The sequence below is a fragment of the Molossus molossus genome, unplaced genomic scaffold, assembly GCF_014108415.1.
Source record: "Molossus molossus isolate mMolMol1 unplaced genomic scaffold, mMolMol1.p scaffold_m16_p_2, whole genome shotgun sequence".
Lineage (NCBI taxonomy): Eukaryota > Metazoa > Chordata > Mammalia > Chiroptera > Molossidae > Molossus > Molossus molossus.
Window position 1 is genome coordinate 17,661,291 of NW_023425355.1, and position 8,093 is coordinate 17,669,383.

Genomic DNA, 8,093 nt, shown 5'->3' on the forward strand with positions numbered 1-8,093 from the left:
CTGGAAACTATGTTGTCCTTCTTCAATTGTTTGTTTACCTCGGTACATCTCAAAATTTTATATCGCAAGGAAGCAATTTTACACCCCTTTATATGTTTGGAAGCCTCAAAACACCAATCAAAATAGGCATTGTATTCACTTTTACCAATTTTAGAGATATGGTTGTCTGATTTCGTTTTAAGAAAATAAGCTTGGAGATTTTAAAAGTGTCCCATAAATTTCCTTTTGTTCAATGAGTCTGTTTAGTTAGAGATGTGCATGAGGGTGGACCATGGTTTTTAAACATGAAATTGAAAGAAGTCCCTGAGGCTTGGGTGCTCTGAATGTATTTAGATAACTGGGAACCTGATTATCAGGATTTGTTTGTTTGTTTTTCCCCCTAGAGCAAAGGCTCAGACAGCCTGCAAGCCAAGTACTAGGCAGTTCCTTTGGAACTGTCTGATCCCAGAAGAGTCAGGCTGAAGGCTCACAGCACAGTTCCAAGGAACAGTCTGACCCCGAAAGAGTCATGTCCAAGGTTGAGTAGCATAGTTCCAGAAGAACAACCTGAGCCCAAAGGAGTCAGATCAAAGAACCAAATGAGTACACACAAACAAGGTCTTAACCAGAAAATGATGAAGCATTTTTACATATCCTGAATAGAGTCTCAAGAACTTCAAAATGCATAGAGAGTGGAAGCTCAGATCCAGGAGAAAAGTTACTCTCAAAATCCAGGGTTGGTGAGCTCTGTGGGCTTGTGGGGGCCTCACCTATTTGTTCTCCAGTCTCAGAGTCATGGGGGTATGTGTGTGTAATTTTTGGGTAACTGTATTCATGAGCCACCAAATTCCTTGACCTTAAAAAATCAGCCAGATATTTCTCTAGAAAAATAAGTTTATAGGGGAAAAACAAGGAATTGGAATCCAGAACATGCAATCGTGGCTGGCCACATGAAACTTCGCTAAAACAAAGGAGATGAATCTCTTTTATGGAGGGAAAGAAGAAATCGGGGGGCTATTACAAAGGAAGAGTTTTCTCTTGTGCTTTGTCATTGTCACAGGGCATGAGAGCTATCCTTCTCACCTCCTTACTTCATTTTATCTATTTTCATTTTTATACATTTTTATTGATTTTTTTTTAGAGAGAGAGGGAGGGAGAGAGAGATAAAAACATGGATGTGAGAGAGAAACATTCATTGGCTGCCTTCTGCACGGCCCCTACTGAGGATGGAGCCCACAACCAGGTATGTGCCCTGACCGAGAATTGGAGCGGGATCTCTCTGTCCATGGGTCAACGCACAACCACTGAGCCACACCAGCGGGCTACATGAGGTTTCCGTTTATTACCTTTTTATATACAAAATTATAATAATCTCTTTTTTTTGTATGGTGTTTGGCAGTTTGTTATGAAATACTCTTACATCAATAAAAGCCTTATGTCAAATCAGCATCTACAGAGCTCTCTAGCATATATGGGGCTTTCTACAAGGAATTCATTTATATACATTATTAAAGCAGCAAGAAGGGCTTATATGGAAACCCTTCCCCTGACCATGACCTTTTTCAAGAATGTTTCTACTTCCACTTTTTTCCTGAAGTTTTAATCAATAAATGTGTTCCTTTGTATCAAGTACTACCTGTTGATTGTGGGCATCTTTTCAACTGCAAATAGCTACAGGAGAGACAAAGTAGTGAGTTAGACATCCTTTTCTTTGAATGAGTTGATGGGATTTTTCTAAGCAGTGGTCATCGGGGCTTCATCTGCCCTGGGGAAAGCAGGAAAGGAGAAGGAAAATACTCTGTATTTGACCATAGCATTTACCTCTAACCTGATTCTATCTTAAAATCACCATAAAGTTGTTTGAGCCTATCATTGTTTCTTTCTACCCTCACTCCTAAAACTCATCTACTCAATGAATGTTCATCTAATAAAATGTGACTATAATCGAATCCCTGCTTCCCTTCAGAAAAATACAGCAGACTTTCTGACTACTGCCTTGTTAAAGCAGTGATCAAACACACAGCCCCCGCAAATATACATGCACACAGCTTCCCTTACAGCTCATAAGCCCATATTAATAGATTCATTATTTTTGTAGCAAGTGAATCCTCGTCAAGTATGATCAGTAAAGTATTATTAAAAAGCATCAAGCAGCACACATCTCCGGATTCATTTATTTTGTTATCACCCTGAAGAAGGCAGGTGAGCTGATTAACTGCTGACGACTATATTGGCAATAATAAAAAGATTATCATTGTTTTTTGAGCTCACAGGAAATTACAAGTATGCAGGCACAATTTAAAGGCAGCCTAAAGCTGTATAAAGAAAAACTCAGCTAATGCTGTAACTAACTCATTCCCCAGCCCCCGCCCCATTTTCAAAATACCAGGGCAATGCAAAAATGCAAGCTAGAAGTTTTTTATATGCTAGTTTAAAAGATATTGCAAGTATAGAGTGAGACCTGAAAGTTTATTAGGTATACTCATTATATCCTATATTTTGAGTCAAAGTAAATGTCATTTCTTTATTATTAAGAGTAACTGGCCCGGCTGGTGTGGCTCAGTGGTTGAGTGTTGACCCATGCACCACGAGGTTGCCGGTTCAATTCCTGGTCAGGGCACATGCCCAGGTTGTGGGCCCGATCCCCAGTCGTGGGCATGCAGGAGGCAACCTATCGATGTCTTCTCTCATCGATGTTTCTATCTCTCTCTCCTCTTCCTTCCTCTCTCTAAAAAATCAATAAAGATAAAAAAAAATGTGGCCCTGGCCAGAGTGGCTCAGTTGGTTAGAGCGTCTTCCCACGAACCAAAAGGTAGTGGATTTGATTCCCGGTCAAGGTACATACCCAGGTTGCGGGTTCAATCCCTAGTCCAGGTGTGTAAGGTAGATGATATTTCTCTCTCCCATCAGTATTTCTCTCTTTCTCCCTCTCCCTTTCTCTTTCTCTAAATAATCCATAAAGAACATATCCTCAGGTGAGGATTAAAATACATAAATAGTATTTCAGAAAACAAGAGTAACTGAAGAAAATCATGATCTCAAAAAGAGTATCTATGTATATGACTAGGGGCTAATATTGATTAGTGAGAATTATCCTGAAGATGGTGCCATCTTTCAAGAATATGTTTCTTGCCCAGGCTGTGTGGCTCAGTGGTTGAGCGTTGACCCATGTACCAAGAGGTCACCGGTTCAATTCCTGGTCAGGGCACATGCCCAGGTTGTAGACCAAACCCCCAGTGGGGGGCATGCAGGAGGTGGCCAATAGATGTTCTCTCTCATCAATGTTTTTATCTCTCTCTCAAAAATCAATAAAGAAAAAAACCAAAATAATATGTTTCTTAAACAGCTTATATTAATATAATGTTACCAAAATTGGATTTAGTTCTGGCAAATGGGATATCTACCTACATGGTAAGATGTAGTGGGGCCAGAAATGCAACCTGTGTTGATGCTCCCTGTGGTATTGTGTTTTATCAGAAAAAATATAGCCCTGCCCAGTTTGGCTCAGCGATTAGAGCCTTGGCCCTCGGACCAATGAGTCACAGGTTCAATTTTGGTCAAGGGCACCTACCTTGATCTGTCCCTCTCACATCGATCTTTCTCTCCCTCTCTCTCTCCTTCCCTCCAACTCTATCTGAAGATAAATGGAAAGATATCCATGAGTGAGGATAAAAAAAAAAAAAGAAGACAAAATATATATTAGGTCTTTACCCTTCTTTCTGGAAAAGAGCTCCTAAAACTTTGACTTTTCTCAGAGATCAGAGCAAGCAAGAATGGTGGTTTTATTATGTTAATGAGGCAACCCTGGGGCACCTCAGGAGGGAGGGCCTGGTGGACAGGAGCACAGACCATGTGATTAGAAGATGGAAACTTTCAGTCCCACCATTATGACTTCTCAGGAGTGGTCGAGGCTGGGGGATGAATGAATCAATGGCCAATGATTTAATCAATCATGCCTGTGAAATGACGCTTCCACTTCAAGTTCCCCACTTGTGGGTGAACGAGTGGAGATGTGGAGAGAGTGGTCCATTCTGAGTGGGCGTAGTGCTCTGCACTCCTTCCTCATACCTTGCCCTGTATCTCTTCCATCTGGCTATTCCTGAGTTACATCATTTCATAGTAAATGTGTCGTCTAGTGAGTAAAATGTCTCTTTACGTTCTGTGAGCTGTTCTAGCAAATTAATCAAACTTAAGGAGAGCGTCATAGGAAACTGTAATTTATAGCTAGTTGATCAGAAGCACGGGTGACAGTCTGGACTTGTGGAGTGGTCTTGTAGACAGAGCGTCCTGCAACATCTCATGCTATCTCCTGGTAGACAGCGTCAGATTTGAATTGAATTGTAAGACACCCAGCTAGTTTCTAAAAGTTGTTTGGAGGTGTTGGAAAACCCACACATTGCAATTGGTATCAGAATACTTACCTTCAATTATAATACGATTACTAGTGGCCTAATATATGTGATTAAGTCACTGAGTCATCAGGAGTCCTTAGTTTAAATATAAAACTCTATTAAAAACTATAATCAACACCTGTTTGTGGTCCTTGTCATTTAGAGCCATTTGATCAATTTGTGGCCAAAACAAAAAGCAAATCTCTCTGTACATGTTGGTTGCATTCTAAATGCCTCTATGAGTAAAAGTTGTTTACGGAATTACCAAGACCTACTTTCTCCACTGGAGTTTTTACATTGTTATCAAGAAATCTTATATTTCTTTTTTTTTTTAAAGAGTTTTCATTGATTTTGAGAGAGAGAAGAAGAGAGAGAGCAAGAGAGAGAAATATCCATGTGAGAGCAAAGCATATGCCCTGACCAGGAAGGTCACTGGTTCAATACCCGGTCAGGGCACATGCCCAGGTTGTGGGCCCGATCCCCAGTGGGGGGCATGCAGGAGGCAGCCAATCAATGTTCTCTCTCATCGATGTTTCCATCTCTCTCCCTCTCCTTTTCTCTCTCTTTCAAATCAATAAAGAAGAAATAAAGAAAAAAAGAAAATGACCCTTGTTTCAACAAATTGGCCTATTGACTCAAGTTCTGATATGATTTCCCATACGAATAAAAGGTGTTTTAGCAGATGGAGACATGTATTCTGCATTTGCCCCACAAACCACTTGGATCAGCAGAGTACACATTTGCAAAAAGGCCTGCAAGCAAGAGAAGCTGCACTGTCAGAAAGCAAAATTTGCTCCCCTTTCATTGCTGATAAAATACAGCATTTTCAGGCCAAGGTTCTGCAGCTGTGATCTGTGAGACCATGGCTTCCGCCACTAGAGACATGTCGGCAGGGCGGTCCTGAGTCTGTGGTTCCTGCTCCTCGTGGCCCTCAGCATCGTCTTCCACATGGTCCAGGATTCTGGCAGCTAACAGGCATGGCCTGGGATGAGATGGGGACTTGAAAAATCCACCACCATGGCTAGTGGCGAGGACCCCTAGGTTACCACTAGGTGGGTCCAGGAACTTCCTGCATTGATTTTGCCTTCTTGGCCTTAGTTTGGTTCTGTTGTCATAGTGTTGTTTTTTTAAAATGATTATTTAATTTTTTTTTCTTTATTGACTTTTTTTTAGAGAGAGAGGAAGAGAGAAGAAGAGAGAGATAGAAACATCAATGAGAGAGAACATGAATTGGCCTCCTCCTGCATGTGCCCCACTGGGGATCAGGCCCACAACCTGGGCATGTGTCCTGACTGGGAATTGAACCAACGACCTCTTGGTGCATGGGTCGATGCTCAACCACTGAGCCACACTGGGTGTGCAAGGGTCATTTTCTTAGTGATGGGCTGGATAAAGTCCAAAAAGCAGAAATGAAAGCCTCGTAGAATTAGTCAACACATGCTGTTGTTTGCAAAGTTCTGTCTTTGGTAGTGAGATGAAGCTACAATAGGGGACATCACACATGCTAAGTATGGATCTTCTTTTTTTTTTATCCTCACCTGAGGACATTTTCCCATTTTTTGGTTCAGGTAGAGTGGGAGGGAGAGAGAGGAACAGAGAGAGAGAGAGAAACCTCAATGTGAAAGGAACACATCAAGTGGCTGCCACCTGCACGACCGACCAGGGCCGGGGACAAACTGCAACCGAGGTACGTGCCCTTAGTGGGAACGAACCCGGGTCTCTCAGGACCGCTGAGCCAAACCGGCCAGGGCAGTGTGGATCTTCTTAACCTTGGCCTCTGAATCATATTGTGGCCTCTCAGAAACAGTGGGAAAAAAACATAAGATAAAAGTTATTGGATGGGGTAACGAGACTCTGGACCAGGTCTTAGAAGATATTGACCAGTGCTCTCAAGCTTTGTCTAAGACTGGGAATGGAACCATTTTTCTTCAACAAGCAGCCTATTGAATCAGATTCACTGGTATTTGGCCATCTGTACACTATTCTTGCCACACAGTTGACCAATGATGAACTTTCTGAGAAGGTGAAAAACTCTAGCAACCTCCTTGCTTTGTGTAGAAGAATTGAACAGAACCATTTTGAAGATCGTAGTAAAGGCAGCTCATCTATCAGATTATCTTAGAGATATGTGTTAATTTAGTTATTATTTAAAAAATTACATTTTGAAATATGTGTTACTTAAATGATATGATAATGCTATCAGAATTTTAAAACAAAACTCTGCTTTTTGAAACCTCAAAATAAATTATATAATGTATCTCATACAAGTACTTTATACTGTTTATGTACACATTGAAATAATTCTGAATGACTTCATTTGATACGTTAAACTCTGTATCTTAAAATTCTTGTTTCTTTGAAACTTATAGTCATATAAAAATAAACCTTAAACAAGTATAAAAAATAAAAATGAAATGAAATCAATGAATGAAGCTGCCCACATGTGAGACAACAGGGGGTGGTAAATATATATAGCAAACTTGAAAACATAACACATCTAAAGACAGTGAAATACAATTTTTTTAACTTTTTTTTAAATTTATTTTTGTTGCAGATGTTTCTCCTTTTTTCCCCATTGACGCCCTCCACCGAATCTCTGCCCCATTCCCAGCATTGTTGTCTGTGTACATGGTTACACAAACATGCATATAAGTTCTGTGGTTTACCTCTGCCCCCCACCCCCTCCTCTGAGGTTTGTCAGTCTGTACCCCACTTCTATGTCTCTGGGTCTAATTTGTTGATCAGTTTGTTTTGTTCATTATATTCCACGAATAAGTGAGATCATGTGATATTGTCTTTCTCTGATTGGCTTGTTTCCCTTATACAATTATTTTTAATATGATGAATAAAATAGGTCTGCAGGAGACCCACACTTGAAACCACTGCCCATGTTCAGCTGCTTTCCGAACTTGGTCTGTCTGCCAGTATGAAAGAATGCAGCTTCTTGGGATTCAACACAGAAATAAGCATTGGGCCAGCCACCACCGTGCCTAGTTCACAAATAGTCCTGGGGCATTGTCACGAGGTGATTCTTTCTGAGTATTTTTAACATCTGACCTTACAAAAATCTTTCTACTTTTTAAGGTAGACATAACCACTCACTTTGTGTATATTTGTATTATAGCACTTGACATCTTATATTGTAATGGTTTGTTGGAGTGTCTTTCTTCTTCACTGGGCCCAAGCACCTTAAGGCCACAAGTTAGTGCTTAATTCTCCCGTGAAAGCCTCTCACCCTGGATGTCATTCGTATTCACATGTTTGTCTGTCATGAATGTTAAGTTTTATTAAATTTGTTGATAATTTTTGTTAGATGATAGGTACAGTCTGGCCAGTGTGGCTCAGTGGTTGAGCATCGACCCATGCACCAAGAGGTCGCTGGTTCGATTCCCGGTCAGGGCACATACCCAGGTTGTGGGCCCGATCCCCAGTGGGGGGCATGCAGGAGGCGGCCAATCGATGTTCTCTCTCATCGATGTTTCTATCTCTCTCTCTCTCTCTCTCTCTCCCTTCCTCTCTCTTTAAAACCAATAAAGGAGAAAAAAAAGAAGATAGGTACAAAGGATGATAGGTAAGTACTGAGGTTACAGTGTCTTAGTTGTGAGTATTTTCACAATTGGTCTAGATATTTAAATGTAGCTCTAGGAACTTAGAAATGATGTACACAATGTTATTATGCCTTTCAAAGGGAAGATGGGGAAAATATACTACTATATAATAATT

At 40.7% G+C, this 8,093-nt stretch overlaps 1 pseudogene; it reads left to right on the top strand.

The window, feature by feature from the left end:
* Positions 1-774: 774 nt before the first annotated feature.
* On the top strand, positions 775-6,492 carry LOC118636109 (annotated as a pseudogene).
* Positions 6,493-8,093: the final 1,601 nt, after the last annotated feature.